Source organism: Thalassophryne amazonica, chromosome 17 (genome assembly GCF_902500255.1).
Source record: "Thalassophryne amazonica chromosome 17, fThaAma1.1, whole genome shotgun sequence".
Taxonomy (NCBI): domain Eukaryota; kingdom Metazoa; phylum Chordata; class Actinopteri; order Batrachoidiformes; family Batrachoididae; genus Thalassophryne; species Thalassophryne amazonica.
The window spans coordinates 41992923-42020840 of NC_047119.1; the positions used below are offsets into that span (position 1 = coordinate 41992923).

Consider the following 27918-nt stretch of genomic DNA (forward strand, 5'->3'; position numbering starts at 1 on the left):
AGAAAACGACGGTACCCAGTTTCGCACACCGAATGGTCCCCCCCCTAAAAATTGGTCCGCCCTGCCTCCACTGTGCATGCTTCATTTTGGAGCTCAGCAGCTCGTCTGAGACACAGAGTCTCTTCACCCAAAGTGATCAGATGTGATTATTAACCATCAGATGACAAGGTAAAAACCTCTTAAATCATTGTAAAGTCAATTTTAAGCAGAAACGAGGCCATTTTAAGGAGAAACAAGGCGATACTTGGTGACATTTTGAAATGGCTGATGCGCAGTGAACGCATCAGTTAACAGCTTGTGTAGCTGCGGCGCTCTGATTGCGTCCTCCATCTCTTATGATGAAATAATGCTGAATTTATGCGGAAATGATTGTTGTAGAAAAGCTTCAGATATCTGTTGTCAAGATAGATGACAACTGGAGTGCACTTTTAAGCAGAAACGAGGTTATAATCCGTGAACCGTGGCTGATGATGCATGTGCAGTGAAGGCAGGGCGGACAGATTTTTGGGGTGGGGGCGACGTTCAGTCGGCGACACCGGCAAAAGTATGTAAGTTTAAAAATGCATCATTTAGTCAACGATTTGAGGTCATTGAATACAGTAGAACAGTTAATGACAGCACAAACAAAAATAAAAATGCGTCACTTTTTTGGCTCGTAATGATGTGGGTTTGACTACAAATTTAAATTTAAATTCAAATTTAAAATTTATTCAGTAAAACCTGTAACTAATCAGCACATTAACACAATACGTTGTTTTTAAAAATGAATTCAACAGACTTATTTTTTTATTCAGCTACACGCTAACTAGCTGAGCTAACTGGGTTAGAAAAATATCGCATCGCAATATCGCTTTACCGCTTTATTCACTTTACTTGTTTTGTTGTTGAATTTTCGTAAAATTGGAATATATCACAATGATCACTGTTATGATGAGAAAAGCTGTTATGAAAATCACTCAAATAGAAGAAGGAACCCAGTTAGCTTAGTTACATAATAATCATTTGTTAGTTTGAGAGCGGAAAGATGGCGAGAGGCGGGACAAAAATCAGATGTGGACAACATGCAGAGGGAAAAGCAACGTGGCTGCAGCCTCAATGGGTTTTCTTTCAGGTGGGGTGGGCGGCTAAAATTAGAAAATGTCATAATCGTAGATTTGCGGCGAGCTGCCAGAGATCATGCTAATCCAGGGTCACAGGTCAGGCAAGTTGGACAAGCGCTGGATTCTGAAATCTATTCCACAATCAGCACATTCCCTGAATCACCATCGCGCTGCTTGAATCGAGTTCTCCCAGCGCTCCGAAGATCTGACATTGGGGAGTTGATCAGGACAGAAATTCATTGTCATGACAACGCTGCCACTTAAAAACGGGATGAGGACATTGCCGCCGTTTACTCCTGGGGACCGAGCAGTGGCCAGTCGAAGCATTCCTGTGTTTGATTCATTAGAGTCCCACGATTCCTGGTCTGACATCTCCCTGAAAACTCTGACCCCGCCCTGAATGTCCACCCGATGAGGCTTTCTGACTGACGTCATTGTCCAGCAGCCATGATAAACAGCGCGACTCATTTGTTTCATTCTGTTTCCTGTTCCTTGCCTTTTATGAGACAGCAAAACATCTTGGAGGCCAAAAGAAGAAAACTTGATGCTTTTGTATTCTAGATGATTGGCAGTGGGGAAAAAAAAACAGGATAATTTTGATCAGATCTGTGGGCAGGTTTTCCAACTCTGCTCTGTCGTGAGAAGAAAGACGGTCTCTTAGTCGATTCCTGCACAGGATGGTGGAATTCTATATCCAACTTCCATCAAGAGATGCCTGTGTAGGGTTTGTTTAGTTTGTGAATGTTGCTGCACGCTGACAAACACAGGGTCCATAACAGATCCTTAGCCTGGTCCAATGGCTGGGAAATCCCAGATGATCAGGGTCTGAGGACCTGACGCAGCCTTCATCCACCATCACAGCCGTTGCATTACAAGCCATCACCTCCTCCACCTGATCCGCCTTTGAGGACTCCTTGTTTCACCAGAGCCCCATTAGCTATATCGTGTTCAAAGTTCCTGTCGGGCCTTCATGATTACCATAGCAGCCACGGGCCACACAAGGTCCCCACCATATTTCACCCCGACAGGCACCCTGGGTAACTTGATCTGTTACCCAGGTGTCATAATGTGGATGAGGGGTTGGATTTTGACACTTAACTCTCCTTATGATACTGTAGTGCTAACATGTTGTCATGGCAACAGATTGAACCATCTACCCCAAAGTCGATGTGCGAGCCAACATCCATTCCTTATTCATCTTGGTCACGTTGCGTTGGTGCCAGAATATGAGTTTTCCGATTTTAAAGTCAATCAGAAAGCCTCCAGTGACCATTGACCAGGTCTTAAATCCTCCTCAGCCCAGACCTGGTTCTGTGTTCTCTGCTGACCCGAGCCTTATTCACCTGAAACCAGAACCAGTACCCCCCACACCCTCCCCCCGGCGGTCCCACAGATGCAATCTGAACCTTCACACCTGAACCGATGTGCCTTTTTAGAGTTCATATCATTCGCCAGAGGACAACATTCGCCTGGACATTAATAGAATGCAAGCTTAGGGAAACCTGTTCTTAGTGGTTAGGTTCTATGCAGTCAGGTTTTTTTACCAGACCTGGGAATTTAAAAAAAGCTAAAAAGAAAAAAAAAAAGAAGTATTTTTTGGATTTTAAAAAACTGTATTTAATGTACTGTATGCTGATATGTAAGTAGACCGTGTTTTTTGTTTTTGTTTTGTTTTTTTGCTTTCAGCCAATGAGACAGTCGCTTGAGTCCGCATCATGGGACCCGCCCGTATGACCCCAGTGACCCCCCCCGTAACCCCTAACCCACAACTTTCTCTTTGAAGCCTCAGCCCTGTCAAGCGTCCCTTCTTGTATTATAGCTTATCGGCTTTTTATCTGTATTTGATCGGCTTGTCTTTAAGCCCACATAGTCTTCAAAGTGTGGTTGTTTGTTGTAAAATGGTTTCTTTCTATTCTCTTTTTTTAAGAATTGTTTAGCTTATCACTTTTTTGTCTGTTTTTGTCTATTATTTAAAAAATGAAAAATAAAAACTAAAATAAAAATCACAAACTACAAAACACGACCCCTCCCCCCCCCCCAAAAAAAAGATTCCATCCGGCAGCGTTTTGAACTGTCGGTCGGCATTTTAAAGCGGTTTTAATCTTAGCTAACATACAGGACGGCACGCTAACTGGAAAAATATCTATTTGAATAAATCAATCTATATATAAATGTAAAACAAACAAACAAACAAAAAAATTATATATAATTATAAGTGGAGGGTGCCTTTTTTTGGTGTTATAATTTCATTTTTCAGTGTTTGCTTGAGACTGAATTATTTTCTCAAAGACTGAAGTCGCGGAAGTTGAAGCGGCCCCTCAGTGTTACGCATTCTCACAGACTTTGTCATGTTCTCTGTTGTTGCTGTCGCAACGCCCTCTGACTACTACGGCATCCTGTGCAGGACAAAATGGGACGGCGTTCCATCGTTCGCTGTTTTGAAGCAACAACACAGATGTTTGTAAATTGTATGCAACAAAATGACAAACTTAACCATTATTTTGAAATTGTGTATGTAAAAGTTATATTTTTACATGTAGACTGTTGTTATTTTGTGTTTTAGAAAATATGTTGTATCAGTTTTTTTAAGATGAAAAAGTAAAATTCAGTGTGTGGAAAAAAAGTGTCACATTGAAAATGTAGTGAAATCAAAAGTTCCAAAGTCATTTCTTAGTTTTTGTTTTTATTATGTGTATAACTGAGGCAACACTTTAAAGGTTTGACAGGACAAAGTCATTATATGATGTTTATTTCTCATGACCATTTTTCATTTTGTTTGTTTGGGTAGCGGATTGTGTAAATAGTTTTTGTGGGGTTTCTGCGGGGCGACGACTTGCCAGCTAACGACGATAGTGAACTTTTTTTGGAGTGTTTGTCCAACACTTTGTTTGTATGTGTTTGTTTGTTGACCATCTAAAGTCTGAATCAAAGTGTTTGAATCGTTCCCATGAGCGACGGTGCAATTTACATACAGATGCTAAATTAAAATGACTCTGACAGGAAAAACATGGTAAAATGTTAAATAACTCCTCATTTTGTTCTCATTGAAGGTGCAAATACAAACATTAATTTAAAACAGAATATTGAATAAGTTAACTGTGGAAACGGGACATGCAAACATTTAGACATTTCAGAACTTCAACAACTTGTGGAAAAAATATGCCAAACACTAGGGGGTGACATGTAGAAAACTTCACCTTCGTTGCTTTACAAAAGAAGTCATACATTAAATTGACGTTGATTGAAACTGCCCTATGAAGAAAAACTACGCTGCATTATTTGTTTATCTCTATGGTCTGTACTTTGCTTAGTTGTTCATTAATCCCGCCCACTATTTTGACCTCAACTCCATGAATGAGTGTAACAGAAACATACATTTTTTTTATTCATCTAAAGTACATCAGTTTTGTTATCACCTCAAAGAAATGAGTTATACTGAGATAAACATTTGTTAGAATTCTGCTATTTGTAGTTGTGATTTATTTCTGTAAAAGGGAATTAATAATTATGTGAATTATAAAAAAAATGTGAACAAAGGTGCCCATAATTCAGCTTGTTTGAATGCCCCCTGGTGACCGTGTTTATGCCATCAGCCTGTTCTGATGTGCATTTTTTTCAACACTGGTTAATTTGGTAAAACTAAAATCACCTGGTTTGAAATGAATCTACATTTTGTGAGAAATTGGATGGTCACAAATATAAATCGTCAAATTGTCAGCAAACAATCGTAACAGCTATTTCCCCAAAAAGGATGTCAAATTGTGCGAGGCAGTTTCAGTCACTTGTTTTTAGTGTTTGCCATCAAGCAGCTTTTCATGAAAAGGAAAAGCTGCTTTGAATTGGACCTAGGTGAAACACGAAGATTGAATCTGTCGGTGTAAGTGCTAAATGTGTTTTTTAAATATTTTTTTGTGATGCTTCATTTCATATTTTTCTCTTTGTTGTATAATCATCTCCAGGATTCCAGTATTTTCATTTTTCTGTTCCCCTGATGTTTGTTTTCCCTCGTTGTTGTACATACACGCCTGATTTCTCTTTTTTGGTGACTGTGCCATGAGCGTTGTAATCTGTTACTCTGTACCAGTTTTACTGCAATAATGAGTTGAATTCAAAACTTCTGTTTTTGTCCTTTCTTTTCCTGACAGTGTTGAACAGTCTTCATAAATTGCATTCAGACAAAAGACCAACTTTACATCAACCTGCCTGAACAAGACCAGATGTCCCACCGTGCCAATGTTTGGATTTAAACTAATATACACTCAGCTCCATAAATACTGGAACAGGGAGACTGTTTTTTGTTTTTTTTGTAATTTTGCCTGTGTACACAATGGATTTAAAAAGAAACAATCAATATGTCCTTATCATGTTGATTTTCAGCTTTGAGTATGACTTTCACCCACAGAAGCTTATAACATTCTGTTGTCATGGTGTCTTGGTGGCTTCCCTCACCAGTCTCTTTCTTGCAGGGTCACTCAGATTTTGAAAGACAAACTTACCAGACAGGATCACACCGTATTCCTTAATTATTGATAGAATTGCGTTATTAGATTGACTTTCAGTTTTAAATATAAGGATTATTGTTTCCATAATTCCTGACTTTTACAACGTGTTTTCTTGAGACCAGTTGGGATGAATACAAACATTTTCTTGGACTTTATTTCGACCATTAAATTATAAACTACTATGGCTGAAAGTCAAAGCTAAAAATCTTTACGATAAGAACATGGTGACTGTTTCTTTTCGAAGCCATTGTGTTTTATACGGAAGCAAAATTACAAAAAAAAGTCTCCTTGTTCTGATATATGGGAGATGATGGTCTAGTGGTTAAGTAGTGGGCTTCAGACCGGAGGATCCCCAGTTTAAACCCCAACCAGACCAGGAAAATCACTAAGGGCCCTTGGGGACAGTCCTTAATCCACAAGTTGCTGCCAGTGTAGTGAGTGCCCTTGCATGGCGGCAGTCTGACATCAGTATGTGTGAATGTGAGGCTTCATTGTAAAGCGCGTTGAGCTTCTGTTTCAGATAGAAAAGTGCTATATAAATTCAGTCCATTTAATATGTATGGAGATGACTATAAAATACGTATTAAATGTAGATAAAAAATTCCATACACATGAAAACTATTTTGTAAGAACTGTGATTTGCTTTCCCTGTGAAAGAATTGGCTCAAATAAGTTGAACATAACATCACAACTTCAGGAGAAGTAGCTCTTAATCGGAAGGGGTTACCTCAATTTTAATCAGACCAGGATTGATCCTGGTGACTCATCAAGGATTTTCATGTCAGTCTGGGTGCAGGTTACAACAGATAACTCCATTTTCCAGAGGAACACATGAAAGCAGCACAAAGCCTCAGAATGATTTGTGATAAATGTTCTGACAAAAGGTGACTTTGTCCGAACTTTGGTTCTGTCCAGTCATTCATTTAAATCACCACTTCAGCTTATAGTGTTGCTGTCTTTTTTTTTTTTTTATTGCAATGTTAAAATGCTGATATAGTCTTAATGCTGAGATTCTTCAACATTTAGATCTATTCCTCAAGACTAATTAACTGACCTTATCTAAACCTGTCAGTTGTACAAAATCATAACCAGTGTAATATTTTGTGTAGATTACAGGCAACGTTTAAATGTACATTTGAACATACACAAAACAGGTTTTACATTTGTTGTCACTAATTCACAGTACCAACGAAAAGTTCACCAACCACAGCTTCTAGTCATTCTTTTAGTTCCAGCTTTAGCTTTTCTTTAATTACTGTTTTACTTTATCATTCTGTTGCACATTTCCTCCTTTATTTGTCCTCACTATTGCTAGCAGAAGTTGTATGCTGATGCTAACGTGAAGATGGGGCCAGTGGGTGGAGAATGCAGTGTGCTCAGTGTCCAGCAGGTGGCAGACATAAATGCACTCTAGTATGGGATATTGCATAGGCTAAATAAACATTTATTGGTTGATTTGCTGCACCAAAGTGTTTTCATGAACTAGCACACTGGAAGAAAAAAAAATGGAATTATAGAAAATTTAACCCGACGGAGCTCATGGACAGCTGTTGCTTCATTCTTCTGAGGTGTCTCAATGTAAAACAGTTTGGGGGTCAGTGTTCCTTGAAAATCAAGTTACCCACCCTTTGGCTCATGGACAACCTACTACCTGAACTGAAACTTCATCAGTTCAAATGTCCAAATGTTTTCCTGAAACTGACAGCTTCAGGCTGATCTAAACTCTGACAGGTTCATGTCCGTGTCATTTTGTAACAAAAGGACAAAACGTTTTAATGACATATAGTCAGCACAAAGGTGGACAAGCAGCGATGAGTCCTCACACAAACCTGCTAAGTGGGTGTGGTCCCACGCCCAGGAATGCAAGGCGTGGCTCCGGTGTTATCCAAAACAGACATGCTCTGCATTTCAGTTCAACACCTGTGACAGCCGGCAAATCTACCAACACCACGTCAAAGAGAACTGTCAGTGAACCTGTCACTGTTCGGTCCTCTGAATTGACTAGGACCCTCAGTAAACATTTGACTGTCTGGCCCTCTGGACTGACAAGGACCGTCACTAAACCCACCAGTGTCTGGTCCTCTGAATTGACTAGGACCCTCAGTAAACCTATGAATGTCCGGCCCTCTGGACTGACGAGGACCGTCACTAAACCCACCACTGTCCGGTTCTCTGAATCGACTAGGGCCGTCAGTAAATCTATGACTGTCCGGCCCTCTGGACTGACGAGGACCGTCACTAAACCCACCACTGTCCGGTTCTCTGAATCAACTAGGGCCCTCAGTAAATCTATGACTGTCCGGCCCTCTGGACTGACGAGGACCGTCACTAAACCCACCACTGTCCCGTTCTCTGAATCGACTAGGACCCTCAGTAAACCTGTGAGTGTCCAGTCCTCTAAACTGATTAGGACCCTCAGTGAACTGTGCGGTCCTCTGGACTGACAAGGACCGTCACTAAACCCACCACTGTCCAGTCCTCTGGACTTATTGTTCTTCTGTAAGTATTCAGGGACTGGAGTTAGGTACTTTTTTGATAGATAGATAGATAGATAGATAGATAGATAGATAGATAGATAGATAGATAGATAGATAGATAGATAGATAGATAGATAGATAGATAGATAGATAGATAGATAGATAGATTCGATAGTTTGCTGTGTGACACTGAGTGAAAATGTCCTCGGGAGGAGAAACGTTCCTGAAATACCTGTTCGGTTTGGGTAACAGTCAGATCTCCAAACATGGACACAGAGGGAGGTTCACGAGTTTCTTCAAACTTTCTCTTTGGATTCCCGCCAGGTATTTTTTTTTTCTTCCCTTCATTCTTCCCTCCGGCCACCAGGTGACGTAACATACATCAGTACAGGTGCAGCCGTGGCCCCGCCCACCAGAGCAGCGCGCGCTCACCTGCGGACCGCAGTCAGTCAGTCAGTCAGTCTGTGTCTGTCAGTCTGTCTGTTCGTGATCAGAGACACTCAGGTAAGAAGAAACTCCTTTAACTTTCAGCTTCAGTGAACAGCGACACTTTGATTACTTTTATGTGGAGAGTAAAACCGGTTCATTCTGTTTAAGTTCAGTTTCAGTGTTGGTTTAGGTTTCTACTTTAAACCGGTTTGTCGCCAGCAGCTTTTAAATCAACTTAAAATCAGACGGATTCTCATGTAAATCTGGTTTAAGGCTTTTTTTTTTTTTTTTTTTTTTTTTTAAACAGTTGAAACAGAACAGGAACAAACGTTCACATTGACAAACTGAAAAGTCAATATTTAGAATTTCAGAACAGTTTGACGTCAAGTATTGTACAGTTTCCAACAAGTTTTGAAGTTGATGAAGTTATTAATCGGTTACAAAATTTTATGTGATCAATAAATTAAAGTTTTCAATTAAATTCACTCAGGTTAATTCAAAATATAATTATATTACTGGATGACAGAGACTCTACTTAGATGAACTTGAAGCTCCAGTAAATTCATTTTATAGAACCATATGTAGATGAATTTGGTGAAATTTAGTAGCTATTCTTGTACTTTACAATTACTTTTATGATTGATTAACCTGTAGATTATTCATGCATCCATTGACTAATTATGTTCACAAACAAAAAAAAGTTGGGGTTTTTTTTGTCCCAAAAGTTCCACATTTATTGCACAAAGTCCAGATATGTAGTTGTTTTTGACAGCTGACCAAAGCAGTTAGCTAATCTCAAATGTACAAAAATTATTCTGCTTTTATTCAGAGCTGTTTAAAGTCAAGAATTCAGGGTTTAAGGTCTTGGATTGTTCCAGTGAAGCTAATCCGCATTTACAAATATTGCTGTGTTTAGAACCCTTAGACTTTTGGAAAGATCTGACATAAAAAAGGTAGTGGGTAGCCGTATTCATACAGTGAATTTCTGTTTGTGCATAGTGTCTCTCTCATTGATCAATATCATATTATTATGAGGCTACATACCTGTACATGTATTTGCTATTGAGAAGTAGATTCCTAAACTACGTTAACCCTAACCATAAGCCCTTACCATAACAAGGCTGCGCTACGTACAAATAGAATTTGGAATTATTATTACCGCTATGTACAGATAGCCACTTCCATAAAAAAAAAAAACCCTACTTCTGGAAAAAGCATGTTCATGAGATGATGTCAGTAATTTGAGTCATCAACTATAGCCTATACTACAGTAGAGCTAGGCTAATGTCTTTTGGGCTAAATGAAATCCTCAAAGATGTTTTTGCTTATGTGTGATGCTGCTAACTTCACTATCTACGTAGAATGTGAATATATGACATATAGCAGTATTGTCTTGTGAAAAATACATTTAAAAATGCATTTTTAACATCGTTGTCTCTCTAGTTGTAAAGGGGGCCCCCATGACTGCCATGCTTATTTGCTTACCTCTGGTTGCTCCATTTCCTCACGAGATTCCAAGTAGAAATTCTGGCCCAATGTACCATTAAAGGCATTTTTCCCCCAAGCTAGAGGTTGGAATCTCTGAACTTCTGAGGGTTCTGAATGCAGCGTATCTGAGTTTCACAACAACTAGCTTACTCCCCTAATTTCCAGGTTGGCTATATGTTAATGAAGCTGCTGAGCGGACACAGTGACTAGATCAGGTTAGCGAGCTTAATAATATAAGTTCATTATTTGAAAAGAATGTGTTTGTATTTGTATCTAACTGTGAACTTTATCTATGTGATTTGGGGACTTGACACGTGGTTAGCTAAGCACGGCCTCCATTTTGGACCAGGTTAGCTTCTGTTGTGATGGCCGATGTGAATTTACAGATAAAATTTTTAAAAAATATGAACGCAGTATGTGGGTTTCACAACAGCACAGTGCAGATTTATTTTTTAGTTTGTGGCTTTTGTTGTTTTGCTGACTTGCAGGTTTAAATCATCCCAGTGAAGCAATCTACTGATTGTTGTGACTATTCAAATATTTTAGGGTTACTTTTGAGAAAAATTACAAAACACTGACTGTTATGGACCCCTCCCCCCCCCCCAAAAAAATAAACAATAACAACAACAACAAAAAAAAACAAAAAGAAAAACCGTTGAGATATTTTAGGTTTGCAGTTTTAGTTTGTTATGCTTTAACACTTGCATGACTCAGATGTATCATGATGACAAAATTCCAGAGAGGCTGAAGAAGTAGCAAAGAGAAAAAATAACGTGACTGTTGTTGGCTGTTTTTGTTGTTTAAGATCCAGTTCTCATCTTCAGTTCTCAGCACTTGAACCAGGATCAAACCTGCTGCTTTTTAAACGATGTCTGGAAGCTGTTTTTGTCATGGTGATGAGATATTTAGTGTTTATATTCTCCGTGCCATTTCAAAGGGCGAGTCCAGCTGGACTCTGCACATTATTCTGATAAGAACATTCCAGAAAAAAGACTTTATCTTTATTTCAGATGGGTGGAAACGGGAATGCTGTTTCTACAGATTCCATGTGAATCTATATAGTCCCGTTATTGGTTCATTATTGGTGGAGATAACAACAACAACGGCGACAGCTGAGAGGATTTTGGACTCTGATCTTCTGTAGGTGTTTGATGAGGAGTGCAGCATCTGTACAAAGTAGACATGCCTTTGCCACAGCCACTGAAGCTCCTGCAGAGTTGTGATGGGTGTCTTGGTGGCTTCCCTCACTTGTCTCTGTGGTGCAGTTTGGTCAGTTTTTGAGGATGACCTGCTTCACACTGCCTTACTCTACATTTTTTCATCAGTGATATTTCATTGGTCCCTGACCTGTCTGAAGATGAGCTGCTGCAAAAGTAATGATTTAGTTTTGTTAGTTGTGTTGAATAGTTAAAATAATCCATTATATTTAATTAAGATCATGTTTTATTTTCACTTTGAGATTAAAAACCATCTGGATGGTCAGTCAGGATCCAAAACAGTTTTGTTGAACACTGGATATGGCCGCTTACAGCACCTGGTCATAATCCCAAAGTGATTCTGAACATTAAACATAACTTTTTTTTTTTGCATGAAGAAGCCTGGACTTTCTTTTTATTAAACAATGATTGGTTGTCACAAGAAAAACAAATAAAAGCCTGTGGTGGCCACTGCAATTAAACAAATTTGAGTTATTTTGGTGATGTGACAGATTACATAATATGAGATTATAGGTTGTAAATGTTGCTGTTTATATTCTGATTTGTCTGATATTTACTGTTTTGATCTCCTCGAGCAGTTGGTTGCACTTCATTGTCTTCTGGCAATTTTTAAGGAAATTGATTTGTTAAATTAGGTTCATTTATTTTGTAAACTCACCAACTGGACAGCAGTCTGATATAAATGACTAATGTAAGACGTCTGTCTACACTGATGTCACTGATGACTACCAAAATTGACAAATTTCAACAGCCCTTTGTTTGTTTTTGAGCGATGGTAGCTGTCTGCTAAACTAGCATACAGACAGGCTAGCTAGTTAGCAGCATTGCTAACCAACCCTGCAATAGGTTAATTATGAGATTGTGTTTAGTATGAACCAGACTTGTCTTACAATTGACAGCAAACTCCCATCAGTGTGTTTGTAGAACAGCTCATAGATCCGGAGGGAAACGTTTGATAACGTGACATGGCTAAGCTAGGCTCTTCTTTCATCTCAGAGGTCACCTCAGAGGTCAGCAGTCCCACAAAAATACGCATTCATGTCAAAGTTCACTGACGTCAAGAAAGTTATCAAGAATTTGAATGATTTCGTCAACAGCCAAAGTGACGCTGTAGTAGTGCTCTTAGTTCTCAGTAAGAAGGTCGAGTGTTCAAAGCCCGCTTGTCCCACAGTCAGTATGTACATCTGAAGTTTTGACAGGAAGGATCTTTGCCATATTTGGAGAAGCAAAAAGTGGAAGGAACTTGGAAATTACCTGCTCTACATGTTTGCCAACTTACCCTTTTCCACCTTCTGCTAATTAACTAGTTCAGGTGTGTTCAGCCAATCAAGAGCTGGAATATGCCAGACTTGACTAATTAGCATAGCAATTGTTGCGGCAGGCACACATAGAAAACATGCAGGGCTGGTGGACTCCAGGAGCAGGACTGGTGACCCCTGACCTAAAGTGACCTAAAGCCCCACTGACTACACTGGTATAGTTTAGACCAGGACCCAGCTTAGGTACCTTCAACCAGATGATCATGTTATTCCCAGTTGGACCAATTAGACAAACTGGTCAAAGGCTAAGTGCCCCATCATCAGAAAAAAATATGGAATCACTCAATTCTGAGGAAAAAATTATGGAATCACCCTGTAAATTTTCATCCCCCAAATTAACACCTGCATCAAATCAGATCTGCTCATTGACATTGACCCTATGCCATGACATTGACCCTATGCCATGACATTGACCCTATGTGTCTTTTTGCAAGGAATGTTTTTGCAGTTTTTGCTCTATGGCAAGATGCATTATCATCTTGAAAAATGATTTCATCATCCCCAAACATCCTTTCAATTGTCCAAAATATCAACATAAACTTGTGCATTTATTGATGATGTAATGACAGCCATCTCCCCAGTGCTTTTACCTGACATGCAGCCCCATATCATCAATGACTGTGGAAATTTACATGTTCTCTTCAGGCAGTCATCTTTATAAATCTCATTGGAAAGGCACCAAACAAAAGTTCCAGCATCATCACCTTGCCCAATGCAGATTCGAGATTCATCACTGAATATGACTTTCATCCAGTCATCCACAGTCCACAATTGCTTTTCCTTAGCCCATTGTAACCTTGTTTTTTTCTGTTTAGGTGTTAATGATGCCTTTCGTTTAGCTTTTCTGTATGGAAATCCCATTTCCTTTAGGCGGTTTCTTACAGTTCGGTCACAGACGTTGACTCCAGTTTCCTCCCATTCGTTCCTCATTTGTTTTGTTGTACATTTTTCGATTTTTGAGACATATTGCTTTAAGTTTTCTGTCTTGATGCTTTGATGTCTTCCTTGGTCTACCAGTATGTTTGCCTTTAACAACCTTCCCATGTTGTTTGTATTTGGTCCAGAGTTTAGACACAGCTGACTGTGAACAACCAACATCTTTTGCAACATTGTGTGATGATTTACTCTCTTTTAAGAGTTTGATAATCCTCTCCTTTGTTTCAACTGACATCTCTCGTGTTGGAGCCATGATTCATGTCAGTCCACTTGGTGCAACAGCTCTCCAAGGTGTGTTCACTCCTTTTTAGATGCAGACTAACGAGCAGATCTGATATGATGCAGGTGTTAGTTTTGGGGATGAAAATTTACAGGGTGATTCCATAATTTTTTCCTCAGAATTGAGTGAGTCCATATTTTTTTCCTCTGCTTGGTCTAAAAAAGTAACCGTTACTGACTGCCACAATCTTTTTTTCTTGATTTCTTATAGTGTTTCTTAAAGCCAGAAAGTTGCCATTTGAAATGACTTTAGTTTTGTGTCATGTCTGTGATCTGCTTTTTTTTTTTACAAAAATTACAAAAATACAAAATTAAACAACTGAATGAACATCCTCCGAGGCCGGTGATTCCATAATTTTTGCCAGGGGTTGTATACTTAACATTGCTGACTAAAATTTTCAGTTTTCATATGTTTTATCAGTTGTCTTCGGCAAACTGTATTCTGAACAGAGTGTGAGCAGATCAGTGGAATGTTTTCAGAGACACGCATACATTGTGCATTGTGGTTTTGTGGCGTCTCTCGATTGCTGCATGGTGACTTATTGTTCAGGGTGTTGTCTCTGACAGCTGTCAGGAGGTTTTAAGAAGAAAAACATGTATGTGTTTGCCTTCGTTCTTTCTCGAGGTGCAATTCTGATCCTTTTGTTTGCAGTAAGTTATCGCAGACATCTCAAAAAAAAAAAAAAATGACGGTGACAGATTAAACCACAATCAGCAAAAAAACCAACCAAACAAAAAAAACACCCTTTAGTTTTCTATTTTCTTGAGATGTACTGCCTATAAACTAAGAAACAGATGCAGAAAACATAACCTGCTTGCTTGGAGAAATAAAAGCAGTGTTGAATTTGGACACCTCAGCTCTGGTCAAATCCACAGACTGGTCAAATCATGGAGGGGGTCAGGCAGTGTTTGGGGTGTGGCTGTCCAGGTGGGTGGAGCATGTCTGCTTTATGACAGGAACATGAGCTTCTTCTAGAAAACCTGTAATTATCTGCCACCACCTGGCTGTCATACTGAAGAAGTCATCTATTGTTGGCCTGCATTAATTTCTTACTATTCATGTGACAACTGACTTGGTATGAGGAACGTCTCAGGATGGCATCTGGTGTCCTTCAGTCTGTAAATAGGCCACAGTGGGAAAAATCCTGCAAGAAAATTAAAAATATATATCTGTGTTGTTAAGGGGATATTTAGTATTTGTCTGAGCTTTACTTTCAATAAATTACACTTTAGCCTCTAAATGTGCTCTGAAACACAATTATCAAGGCATCTTTAACTAAAGCGGCAGCTGGTGGAGTGCATTTCTCTGCCAACATGCCATGGACACACCTTCCAAATGATGTCTTCTTTTATAGACCCCTTTTCATTAACTGTGATGCATCGCACAGCATCATTTTGTCGGGTAACCCACTGCAGACTGCCCAAGCAGGAACATTCAAAATATATTTTAAAAACACTAAATGCCTCCGTTTTGATGACCCCATCAAATGCTACAGCGATTCATTGGATTAAGCAACATTTACTCGCTACAAGGAGAAGCTGAAGGTGTTTGATGGCATCGATCCTTACAAGGTAGAAGCTCATGACTGGAGCTTGGACATTATGTTTTGTCATGACAAAAATATTTAAAAGTTTGAAAGTGATGAGTTTTTCAATGGGTTGCAAGTCACATCACATCACATCACAGAAACATCGACCCCCAACCACAACGCCTCATCGCATTATCAACTCACAACCACAACTAAAGTTTTGCAAATTAATTACTTTACTCAACCCAGAATTATCCACCAAAAACACTTACACAAATGTTCAGAGCACACTTTGTAATGCAGTTAGCTCTGTTGACCTGAACTAACCACAGAAATCCTTGATCTGTGATGACTTTCAGGATATCAAAAATCTTAGTGACCTTTTGGCTGCATTTCCATGGCTTGTACACTCGAACACCACGCATAAATTAACCATTGTCTCGCTGTACCGATAACTGCCGCTTCATGGTCCACATCCGCTCACTCTACTTTTATGTTTTCTGTCTGACAATATGGAAGTGCACTAGGAATCATGGGTAACCATGCTCAGAATGGAAAGGGGTCTGTTAAAACAACTGATAACCCATTAGCTTTGCTAAATATAGATTACTTACTATTTGAGATACATTGTGTTTTCAGTCCAGATAAACTACATGCTAAAGCATTAGCATGTGGGCCGCTATGACTCATCACTATGTATGCTAATGGATAGTGTGTTATACACCAATGACTTTTCTTTTGTTATTAAAATGACAAAATGTTAGATCTTAGTAAAGTGCCTACCTTCATTAGCATAATGAGCGATGACTCATCACTCTGTATAGTACGAGGTCTATTAGAAAAGTATCCAACCTTATTATTTTTTTTTTCAAAAACCATATGGATTTGAATCACGTGTGATTACATCAGACATGCTTGAACCCTCGTGGGCATGCGAGAGTTTTTGTCATGCTTGTCGGTTACGTCATTCGCAAGTGGGCTGTCTTTGAGTGAGGAGTCGCCCACCCTCTCGTCGATTTTTTTTTTTTTTTCCATTGTTTAGGAATGGCTCAGAGACTGCTGCTTTGTTTGATCAAAATTTTTTCAAAACTGTAAGGCACAACTGAGTGGACACCATTCGATAAATTCAGCTGGTTTTCGGTAAAAATTTTAACGGCTGATGAGAGATTTTGGTCTGTAAGTGTCGCTTTAAGGACGGCCCACGGCGCCTGACGGCGATCTGCGCTCAGAGGCAGCGTCATCTCTCTGTTTCAAGCTGAAAACTTCCACATTTCAGGCTCTGTTCACCCAGGTCGTCGTCAGAGAACAGAGAAGTTTCAGAAGAAGTCGGCATGAGGAGTTTATGCGGACATTCCACTGTTAAAGCAGATTTTGTAATGAAAGAACATGCGGGCAGATTCGCATGTTGGGCCGGACCCGACCGCGGGGGGTCGCGACAGGAAAAACACTTCCATTGGAAACCTTAACGGACAAGTTGGAACATGCCCAACTGTTAAACAATTTCTCAGATACTCGTTGAAAGCCATCAAAAACTGCTTCAATTTTACAAATGGTTTTCAACACGGAGGTGTTTTTGCTGTCGCGGCGCAGACGGATTTGCGTCGTCGTCACGGAACCGACTCGGTGAATTTGCCCGCAGAACCAGCAGAATTTCTCGAATAGTGTCCACTCGGATATCCTTCACAGGTCCCGAAAAAATTTTGATAAAGCAACGCGCGCCGTCTCCAGCAGCTTCGCAGACAAAGGATTTCAGCCGAGAGGGCTGGACCAGTGCTCACTCAAAGCCTGCCCACAGGCGGATGATGTCACCGACACGCGTGAAAAAACTCACGCATGCGCACGAGGGTTCAAGCATGTCTGGTGTAATCGCACGTGATTCAAATCCATATTTTTTTTTTTTTTTATAAAACTGCCGGTTAGTTTTCTAATAAACCTCATAAAGGCTAATGTGTGATATAGTAATTATTTTTCTCTTCTTAAAACAACAACACATTAGCTGTTAGTAAATAAGACTACTTCTCGTCTGTGATGGATTGTTTTTTCATGCTAACTGTGAGCCTAACATAACACATGCTAAAGCATTAGCATGGGGCCTCCTATCATCACTGTTTGTAAAAGAAAAATGTGATAGGCCAATGTTTTTTTCTTCTCTGACAAAACTGAAACAAAAATTTTCTAAAACATAAGGTTTTAATATTTAAAACTGCCAGTATGGTCTTTTAGTCTGGTGGGCAAGGTTTTATAATTATATTTGCAAATGATTCGATAAAATGTCATCCTATGCGCCCCCTGCACATGTAGGATAGAGTCAACAAAAATATTTTCAGGAAGCTACGTAAATGAAATAAATGGTAAATGTGTCATTTCTATGTAAAGCTTTGCATTATACTGACATGTAGAAGTAAATTTCAAACACAAGATAAGTTTAAAAGTTAAAAAGGCTATACGCCCAACCATTGGGCAGATAAGTCATACATTGAATGTTACATGCACAACCATTGGGCAGATAAATATAATGTTTTATCTTATTTGTCCAACCGTGATCATGTATTTGACACGTTTTGTGCATCTAAACTATGTTTTTTACACCACTTTTTAAGGCTCTATTGTGGTGTAAGTTTGACACATTTAATGGTGCCATCTTTAATTACTGCGAAAACACCGCAATGCATGAAAACAGACAAACTTCATAAGCATTTTGAACGGAAGCCTGTTAATGACGTAACAGTTTTTGAACAAAATGCTGCTTGTTGGCTGTAAGATGGTGTGAGTTCGACACAGTTCCCTGGGTGTGATGAGCCAAACAGAACCACTTTAGATCACAGCTCCTCCGCGGGCTGTGAACCCTCCCGCAGCCGGCGAGAAAATATCCGCCTTTTTTCCCTCCCGCGTTGAAACTGGAAGTGATCTTACAAGCGCACTCATTGGTCGGTTGTGGTTGGGTGTATATGCTCGCGTATTTACTTTATTGACCCAATGGTTGGGCGTATAGCCACTCTGTTCTGCTTTGCAATAATGCTTTTGTCTGTTCTGTAATCTTTGTTGTTTTTCAAATAGTTTTACTTTTTCCAAGGACAAAATTATTGACCACTGAGTGAAAACAAGCTATTGTGATGAACAGATGAATATTTGTGTGTAGGAGGATGTGACAAATTGAAGGATGCATTGCCATAACTATTAAAATGTACTCACAACTGAGGATGTTACATCATTTTAGGACGTGTGTGTGTATGTATGTGTATATATGTATGTATGTATGTGTATATATATATATATATATATATATATAAAAGGGGTGTCATGGTTTGTTCATATTTGTGTTTAGACATCACGGTTTGGTTTTTACATATAGTAGCTTTAATCTGTAAGCAGCAGAGAGCTGCTGTCAGACATGTTAGCACTGTGAGACAAAGTGTAAATGTAAACTTTTTCGCTCACTCACTCATCTTCAACTGCTTCATTGGGTCACCGGGTTGCAACTTTCTTTTTTCGTAAAATGTTTATGAATTGGATTACATGTGTTATCGTTCCTTTTTGGATGAATTTAGTGCACAGCGCATTAAGTGTTTTGTTTTTTGTTTTTATGTCATGCGATATGTGCACCCAGACTCCATTCAATATTTTGTCCATTTTAAGTTTGTTTTATTTTTGCGGAAATGACAGCATCTCAGACATCACTCTGTACAAATTTAAAATCATTGTATGCAGTATCGTTATTCTGCGGCCATCTCATCCATGAAATTTTACACTAATTTATATGAAACATCATCTTATAAGTTGGTGGCATTTTCTGTATAAACTTGAGCGCGGTCTGACCTCATGCAGGGACAGTGATTCAGCACAAATGTGGCATCGGTACACTTTCACTTTTAGGTTCATATTTCTGGAGAAAAAGATAAATTAATCAATTCCATTTATGCTTCCAAAATTTCTGATTGGAATAATCCAGTCACTTGTTTCAATGACTTGGTTTGCTTTTCATCTTTTAGCCTCAAACACACAGACAACAGACTGACAGGTCGGCCATGCCTCCTGCACTGAGCATGAAACTAGAATGACGCAGAGTCAATCAATCAACTTTTTTCTTATATAGCGCCAAATCACAACAAACAGTTGCCCCAAGGCGCTCCATATTGCAAGGCAAGGCCATACAACAACCACGAAAAACCCCAACGGTCAAAACAACCCCCTATGAGCAAGCACTTGGCCACAGTGGGAAGGAAAAACTCCCTTTTAACAGGAAGAAACCTCCAGCAGAACCAGGCTCAGGGAGGGGCAGTCTTCTGCTGAGACTGGTTGGGGCTGAGGGAAAGAACCAGGAAAAAGACATGCTGAGAAGGGGGGCAGAGATCGATCACTAATAATTAAATGCAGAGTGATGCATACGGAGCAAAAAAAGAAAGAAACAGTGCATCATGGGAACCCCCCCACAGTCTACGTCTAAAGCAACATAACCAAGGGATGGTCCAGGGTCACCCGATCCAGCCCTAACTATAAGCCTTAGCGAAAAGGAAAGTTTTAAGCCTAATCTTAAAAGTAGAGAGGGTGTCTGTCTCCCTGATCTGAATTGGGAGCTGGTTCCACAGGAGAGGAGCCTGAAAGCTGAAGGCTCTGCCTCCCATTCTACTCTTACAAACCCTAGGAACTACAAGTAAGCCCGCAGTCTGAGAGCGAAGCGCTCTAATGGGGTAATATGGTACTACGAGGTCCCTAAGATAGGATGGGACCTGATTATTCAAAACCTTATAAGTAAGAAGAAGAATTTTAAATTCTATTCTAGAATTAACAGGAAGCCAATGAAGAGAGGCCAACACGGGTGAGATATGCTCTCTCTCCTGCTAGTCCCCATCAGTACTCTAGCTGCAGCATTCTGAACCAACTGAAGGCTTTTTAGGGAACTTTTAGGACAACCTGATAATAATGAATTACAATAGTCCAGCCTAGAGGAAATAAATGCATGAATTAGTTTTTCAGCATCACTCTGAGACAAGACCTTCTGATTTAGAGATATTGCGTAAATGCAAAAGGCAGTCCTACATATTTGTTTAATATGCGCTTTGAATGACATATCCTGATCAAAAATAACTCCAAGATTTCTCACAGTATTACTAGAGATCAGGGAAATGCCATCCAGAGTAACGATCTGGTTAGACACCATGCTTCTAAGATTGTGGGGCCAAGTACAATACTTCAGTTTATCGAGTTTAAAAGCAGGAAATTAGAGGTCATCCAGTCTTTATGTCTGCAAGACAATCCTGCAGTTTAGCTAATTGGTGTGTATCCTCTGGCTTCATGGATAGATAAAGCTGGGTATCATCTGCGTAACAATGAAAATTTAAGCAATACCGTCTAATATACTGCCCAAGGGAAGCATGTATAAAGTGAATAAAATTGGTCCTAGCCAGAACCTTGTGGAACTCCATAATGAACTTTAGTCTGTGAAGAAGATTCCCCATTTACATGAACAAACTGTAATCTATTAGACAAATATGATTCAAAACCACCGCAGGCACAGTGCCTTAATACCTATGACATGCTCTAATCTCTGTAATAAAATTTTATGGTCAGCAGTATCAAAAGCAGCACTGAGGTCCAACAGAACAAGCACAGAGATAAGTCCACTGTCCGAAGCCATAAGAAGATCATTTGTAACCTTCACTAATGCTGTTTCTGTACTATGATGAATTCTAAAACCTGACTGAAACTCTTCAAATAGACCATTCCTCTGCAGGTGATCAGTTAGCTGTTTTACAACTACCCTCTCAAGAATCTTTGAGAGAAAAGGAAGGTTGGAGATTGGCCTATAATTAGCTAAGATAGCTGGGTCAAGTGATGGCTTTTTAAGTAATGGTTTAATTACTGCCACCTTAAAGGCCTGTGGTACATAACCAACTAACAAAGATAGATTGATCATATTTAAGATTGAAGCATTAATAATGGTAGGACTTCCTTGAGCAGCCTGGCAGGAATGGGGTCTAATAAGCATGTTGATGGTTTGGATGAAGTAACTAATGAAAATAACTCAGACAGAACAATCGGAGAGAAAGAGTCTAACCAAATACCGGCATCACTGAAAGCAGCCAAAGATAACGATACATCTTTGGGATGGTTATGAGTAATTTTTCTCTAATAGTCAAAATTTTGTTAGCAAAGAAAGTCATGAAGTCATCACTAGTTAAAGTTAATGGAATACTCAGCTCAATAGAGCTCTGACTCTTTGTCAGCCTGGCTACAGTGCTGAAAAGAAACCTGGGGTTGTTCTTATTTTCTTCAATTAGTGATGAGTAGAAAGATGTCCTAGGCTTCACGGAGGGCTTTCTTATAGAGCAACAAACTATTTTCCAGGCTAAGTGAAGATCTTCTAAATTAGTGAGACGCCATTTCCTCTCCAACTTACGGGTTATCTGCTTAAGCTACGAGTTTGTGAGTTATACCACGGAGTCAGACACTTCTGATTTAAAGCTCTCTTTTTCAGAGGAGCTACAGCATCCAAAGTTGTCTTCAATGAGGATGTAAAACTAGTGACGAGATACTCTATCTCCCTTACAGAGTTTAGGTAGCTACTCTGCTCTGTGTTGGTATATGACATTAGAGAACATAAAGAAGGAATCATATCCTTAAACCTAGTTACAGTGCTTTCTGAAAGACTTCTAGTGTAATGAAACTTATTCCCCACTGCAGGGTAGTCCATCAGGGTAAATGTAAATGTTATTAAAAAATGATCAGACAGAAGGGAGTTTTCAGGGAATACTGTTAAGTCCTCTATTTCCATACCATAAGTCAGAACAAGATCCAAAATATGATTAAAGTGGTGGGTGGACTCATTTACTTTTTGAGCAAAGCCGATAGAGTCTAATAATAGATTAAATGCAGTGTTGAGGCTGTCATTCTCAGCATCTGTGTGGATGTTAAAATCGCCCACTATAATTATCTTATCTGAGCTAAGCACTAAGTCAGACAAAAGGTCTGAAAATTCACAGAGAAACTCACAGTAACGACCAGGTGGACGATAGATAATAACAAATAAAACTGTTTTTTGGGACTTCCAATTTGGATGGACAAGACTAAGAGACAAGCTTTCAAATGAATTAAAGCTCTGTCTAGGTTTTTGATTAATTAATAAGCTGGAATGGAAGATTGCTGCTAATCCTCCGCCCCGGCCCGTGCTACGAGCATTCTGACAGTTAGTGTGACTCGGGGGTGTTGACTCATTTAAACTAACATATTCATCCTGCTGTAACCAAGTTTCTGTTAGGCAGAATAAATCAATACGTTGATCAATTATTATATCATTTACCAACAGGGACTTAGAAGAAAGAGACCTAATGTTTAATAGACCACATTTAACTGTTTTAGTCTGTGGTGCAATTGAAGGTGCTATATTATTTTTTCTTTTTGAATTTTTATGCTTAAATAGATTTTTGCTAGTTATTGGTGGTCTGGGAGCAGGCACTGTCTCTACGGGGATGGGGTAATAAGGGGATGGCAGGGGGAGAGAAGCTGCAGAGAGGTGTATAAGACCACAGCTCTGCCTCCTGGTCCCAACGCTGGACAGTCACAGTTTGGAGGATCCAAAAAAGTCTGTGGAAATGAGATGAAATGTCTGATTTATGGAAACAAATGGGCATGTCTAGAATCATACTGTGCAGAGTTTTACAATGTATTCTGTGTACTCTTCTGCATACCAAACCATTCCATGTGTGCTGTATGGTTCAATACAAGAGGGGGCTGGGAGTTTGAGGGTTTGGTGCAGTATCTTTGCTGTTCCTAGACCTCTGATGGTGGGCTTGGAATCTGCTGGAGCAACTCTTCCAGTTTGAGGGTTACAGTTCTTAGTGCTCTTATTAACATTGGGACCCTTTGGATTTTACCTTCAATTTCAACTTATTTTATTTATATAGCTCCAAATCACAACAACAGAGTTACCTCGAGGTGCCTCACACAAGTCAGGTCTAACCTTACCAACCCCTAGAGCAAGCACACAGGCGACAGTAGTAAGGAAAAACTCCCTCTGATGATTTCAGGAAGAAACCTCAAGCAAACCAGACTCAAAGGGGTGACCCTCTGCTTGGGCCATGCAACTGACACAATTGACAGTATGAATATACAGGAAAGGAGCATCTGTTCCAGTTGCTCCTTCAGCCCTTGGTACGTCTCAGTTTTCTTGTGCTCCTTCATTCTGATGTTGCTGTTGGCTGGGATTGCCACATCTATTACAACTACAGTCTTCTTTCCCTTGTCAACCACTGCTATGTCTGGTTGGTTGGCCAGCAGCCGCTTGTCTGTCTGTAATTTAAAGTCCCACAGGACCTTAGCCCTGTCGTTCTCAACTACTTTCGGCGTTGTCTGCCATTGGGACTTGGGGACTTCTAATTTGTATACGGCACATATGTTCATGTTCACAACTCCTGACACTTGATTGTGCGTCTTAGTGTACGCTGTCCTAGCTTGCATCCTGTATATTTGCACCACCTGTAACATGGGTTCTGTCATGGGTGCTGTGGTAGACACCTGCCTCTATGGATCTGGCGCATAGGGCTTTTTCTTGTGGTGCCGTGGTCAGAGCCTCTGTGCTGTCTTTTAGTCTAGCCATTTGTAGCCACTGGTAGGACTTCTTTGTTGTCAGCCACTTCCTTGCAGGGTTTTCCCCAGAAATGTTTAGTATAGCGACGTTGTTGGCAATTATCACCCGAGGCGGTGCATTTTTGGCATGTTTCCATAATACTGGACAATCAGGTACTTAAGATCACAATAGCACCCAAATCATGAGCTCACACAACATTTATTGAAACTAAAATGATTACATGTACATTTCTATCATAGACTTGACTCAAAAATGCTCACATAGTAATGTCACACAGGTTATTACTTAAATACATTTAATAAAATACAGTGCAAACAGTGCACACTGAATTGACTCTATGTCAGCTACAAATATTCCAGAGAAAGGCAAAAGCTTCTCTCAGAATTGAGAAGAATAGGCCTGATAGAAGTTTCTGTAGGAAGTATTTTAGACATAGGGTCAAGCACTAGGGGGAAGTGTTGGCTTTTATATACTTTAAAGACACTGAACTCATCAAGAGGATTTAGTACTGCTATAACGGATTGATGCAGAAGGTGGCAGCAATGCAACAATAAGGATACCGGCTGCTGTTAAACACCATAGAAGAAGAAAATGGTGCTCTTGATTTCCTTCATGGGGGCATTTGTGGAGGACGTAGCGCATTTCCACATTTACAAAATGCTACAAGAACCACCAAAAAATAAATATGGTCCAAGAATTTTTAATAATGCATTTTTTTGGTTTGTTTTTGCCTCACGGCGAGGTGTCCTGAATGTTGATGAAGCTGTGTCTCCACACTGAGCAGGTAGTAAGCTCTGGAACGTCACAGCTTAATACTCCAGACAGTACCCTTTAAAATGGTATGTTACATTACATATTTCAAGGTAATTCATTTTCTACCCTATGATGGTCAGAATCTGTATGCGTTCCCATGCTACGAGCCTTAATGCAGCTCTGCACATCACCCTTGTTCTGAAAAATAGCAGCCAGCACACTTCGTCTGCACTCCTCAGGCATCCTCTGACTTTCCAAGATTTTATTAAACACTCTGGTTAGAAACACCACTGCCATCTCTCCTAAACATCTCCATGCCTCCACTGGAATGTCATCTGGACCGTCAGACACTCGTTTATCCTCAAACACACTCTTAGCATACTCTTCTTTTAAAATGACCCCAACACCATTTCTCTTCTTATCTACACCATTATGCAACAACTTGAATCCACCACCTATGCTCCTGGCCTGACTGCCCTTCCATTTAGTCTCTTGCACACAGAATATGTCTACCTTTCTCTTCTCCATCATCTCAGCCAGCTCTCTTCCTTTGCCAGTCGTACTGCCAACATTCAAAGTCCTGAATCTTAGTTCCACCCTTTTAGTTTTTTCTCTTCCCCTGTTGTCTCTGGACACATTTTACTCCTTTTGTTATTCTTCTTTGCCCAGCTGTAGCCCAATTTCTGCTGACCAGAGACACAAATGACTGCTCAGTGCACAGGATGTGTCAAAGTACAGACACAGAGACCACAGACAGGACAGGTATATTAATAATTCTAATCCAATTACATTTACAACAGCAATGATGGTGGTCCTTGCTAAGGGCCTCTTTACACATAGTACGAATAAGTACAAATCAGGGCGAATCACAGTGAAACGGCTTGTATGAGCGAACCATGAAAAATGTCCAAACTTGTCGCCGGTAAAATTGATATTTACAACCATATAACAGCATGAATGTCCGCAAATCATCGGACACAAGGGGGTTATTCCCATTCTAATCCAATTCCATCATTTGCACAGTTTATTTTTCTGTAGGTAATTCGGTCGGCGAGGCTTACCGTGAGGCAGCGTCGCTCCAACAGTGGTCAGGGCATGGAGTAATCCATCAAATGTGAAAATCCATCAAGATAATTCTGTACTACAAGTAGAATCCACATCAGTACTGTCATATGGTAGCTTAAATTCACCCATTTTGGCGTCGGTACGCGACTTTCTTTCACTCTCAGCTAACAGCACTAACAGCTACCAGTGTGCGCAGCCGGTGTTCAGTCAAATTGTGTGTCTTGTCGCACAAATCGACAGTTCCGCGTCCCGACAATATTGCGCATGCGTGCGGAGGACAGAATGACATTCGACTGGAATGAATGACATCGCGTCAGAACACCGGTCAGGGCGCGGAGTAATACATCCACTGTGAACCGTTGAATATTTTGCCAACCTTTACCCCAATATTATACGGTCTGAATCTCACTCGGTTAACAAATCAGATTTGCAGAAAAATATAATTGATTAGAATTATTAATATACCTATCCTGGCTGTGGTCTCTGTGTTTGTACAGTGACACTCCTGTACACTGAGCAGTCATTTGTGTTCTCTGGTCAGCAGCTGGGAGGCACCTCCCGTGGTGTGTGCGTTGAGACTTGGCTATCCGGCCCCTGCATGTGTTCATGTCTGTACATACATATAAGCATTTTATGCAAGTGTGCTCCCCCCACACGCCACATGTGTAGGGGGAGCGGGGAGCACACAAAACACACATACACCACGTGTTTCAGGGGGAGCGGGATGCACGACACGTGCAAGTGCAAAACTCATGCACCACATGCGTGTTGCTTTTTGCAACTCCACACTCGTGGGGCACGTAGAGACAAATTTCACATCCAACGCAAAAGTGATTGTCTGCTCTGTTTTCTTGCCAACAGCACAAATGGCCACACATTTTCTAAGTGTCAGGCGAGCGGTGTTAGATGTTTGTGTGTGTCACCTGGAATTTGGCCGACAGCTGCTGCCAGAGGGATCGAATGGGCTCTCACAGGGAACTGTTTGTCTTTCAGCCGCTGGTGTGCGTGAATAGTTGTAGTGACACGTGTACGATGTTGGCGGCAGCTCCGATTTTTCACGAATGGCATGCAATTCTTCCTTTGTGTGCTAGTCGGTTTAAATCGTGTTATGTCGTGTGTGTTATGTTTGAAGGGGCCCTAATGCATGAAGAAAAATTCTTTCAGATGATTTGCCCACCCTGAAGTTCTCAAAACATTGCAGGAGTCTTTTTATGTGAATGTGCTTTTGATTTACAGCCGTATCTTATATAGTGGTGTTTTGCAACTTTTTTCCCCACATTCCAGTTGGTGGAGACTATCAGAACATTGCGTTCTTTCAGGTCATGATAACATGCTGCTGTTTTTGTTATAAATTGCATTGAGATATTCAGAGGGAGGACAGGACTGGCAGCTATTTTTAACTTCAATAAATCGCACAATCACCACAAAACAATAGTTTGCGCATCTATAGCTTCCATATTGTGACTTTTCCAAGTGACATGAGATTTGGTGACCAATTTGATTGGAACTGATCAATCTGACTGGTCAGTTTGAACGTGGGCGGAACTTAGTGAGCACTCAGGAGGACCCACGCCAGTCTTTGTGCTGGACGATCATCAGCTCCGCCTTCAGTCTATGCTCCGCCTCCATCATTTCAAGTCATTCTGACACGTTTGTCTGCAACTGTAGCATTGTGGGAAGGTTGTCGTCATTTTGCTTGCGAGCGGCTGTGACTGATGAGGTAATGTGACCGTATCTGGTTTGATATGATGGGAGGGGTCAGTGACCACTGATCATCACCTATTTGCAGATATTTACAGAATGTTTTAAAAGGAAAGGTTTTGCACTTTCTGTGTTTACTTTAAAATATTACTTTGTGTGTTCTTTAACCAAAACAAGAAATGAAATGTCGAGTTTTTTGGTTTTCAACATTTAAAACCCTTAAAAAAAAAAATGCAGTTTGGATGACAGCACTGTACTGAAATGGTTTCTTTTTTGGGGGGGGGGGGGTGCATTTTATTTAAATATGAAAGCAAAAGAATCAGATTTTGCAGCAAATGTCCATTAATTTAAGTAAAGTGTAACTTGTAGCGACTTGTTGATTTGTGTGAATTCACTGAAGGAGGCAAAATATTTGCTGGTGATCACCAACCTTTTGGCACACTTGCCGATGATGCATCACAAAACAGTCTGCTCTTAGCAACTATTACAGCTGTTGCAACTATTACAAAAGTGATCAATAGTCTGTCACGCCTTCTGTC

General features: G+C 40.1%; 1 protein-coding gene and 1 long non-coding RNA gene across 4 annotated transcripts in view; one reads left to right on the forward strand and one right to left on the reverse strand.

The window, feature by feature from the left end:
- Window positions 1–3951: 3951 nt before the first annotated feature.
- On the reverse strand, window positions 3952–10860 carry LOC117529585. The gene is made up of 3 exons (XR_004566044.1): window positions 10848–10860; window positions 10133–10137; window positions 3952–4365 (listed from the first exon to the last, which is right to left on the reverse strand). It is a non-coding gene; the product is annotated as an uncharacterized LOC117529585 (long non-coding RNA).
- The window catches only part of LOC117529580 (cingulin-like protein 1), a 97906-nt gene continuing 78527 nt past the window's right edge, over window positions 8540–27918 (forward strand). For all 3 annotated transcript variants that reach the window (XM_034192406.1, XM_034192409.1, XM_034192407.1), the window contains exon 1: window positions 8540–8583. The gene's annotated coding sequence lies outside the window, so the exon portion shown is untranslated. The remainder of the gene's footprint in view (window positions 8584–27918) is intronic.